We start from the raw sequence: 617 nt of genomic DNA on the forward strand, positions 1-617 counted from the left end.
GTGAAGCACGACTCCGGGCTCCAGCCATCTTGAAGATGGGGAGCCCTGTCCAATCACAGCTAGGCTCTTGCCCCCCCTCCCCCAGGAGAGGAGCCGGCTAGGGGGTGCACCCACCCCTAGCCTAGCAAGTTGTGCCCTTAAATTTAGTATTTAGGGGCACCCTGAACCTTCCTTCCTCAGATCCCGATTGCAACAAGAAGAAGAACAAGAAGCCAGAAGACCTGCTGTGAAGCTGCTAACAAAATCACGACACCCACAGACTTGGCCCCAAAACCCTACAGGCCTGTTGATCCTTTATCCTGCTCCTGCGAAACTCCAGCGTCTCCTGCGGACAGCAACCTCGAAAACCACGGAGGACCTGCCTGCCTTGAACCTTCCAAAAGACGGACTCCCACGAGCAGTGATTCTGCTCAAACAGCAATACCTGTGGTGCCAGACAGGAACCGCAATTCCAGCCCCCTCTGCACCCGTCGAGCCCAGCCTCTGCCTGAGTGAACTAAGACCACAAGGAGGTCCCCCCGGGGACTGGGACCCGAAGTCTAGTGCCCAAAGACCCAAGCCTGCAGCCTTTGTTCACTTTTTAACTTTGCAAAAAAGGAGAAAGAGGTGGCTCTGAT

This window comes from Lissotriton vulgaris, chromosome 1_1, assembly GCF_964263255.1.
Source record: "Lissotriton vulgaris chromosome 1_1, aLisVul1.2, whole genome shotgun sequence".
Taxonomy (NCBI): Eukaryota; Metazoa; Chordata; class Amphibia; order Caudata; family Salamandridae; genus Lissotriton; species Lissotriton vulgaris.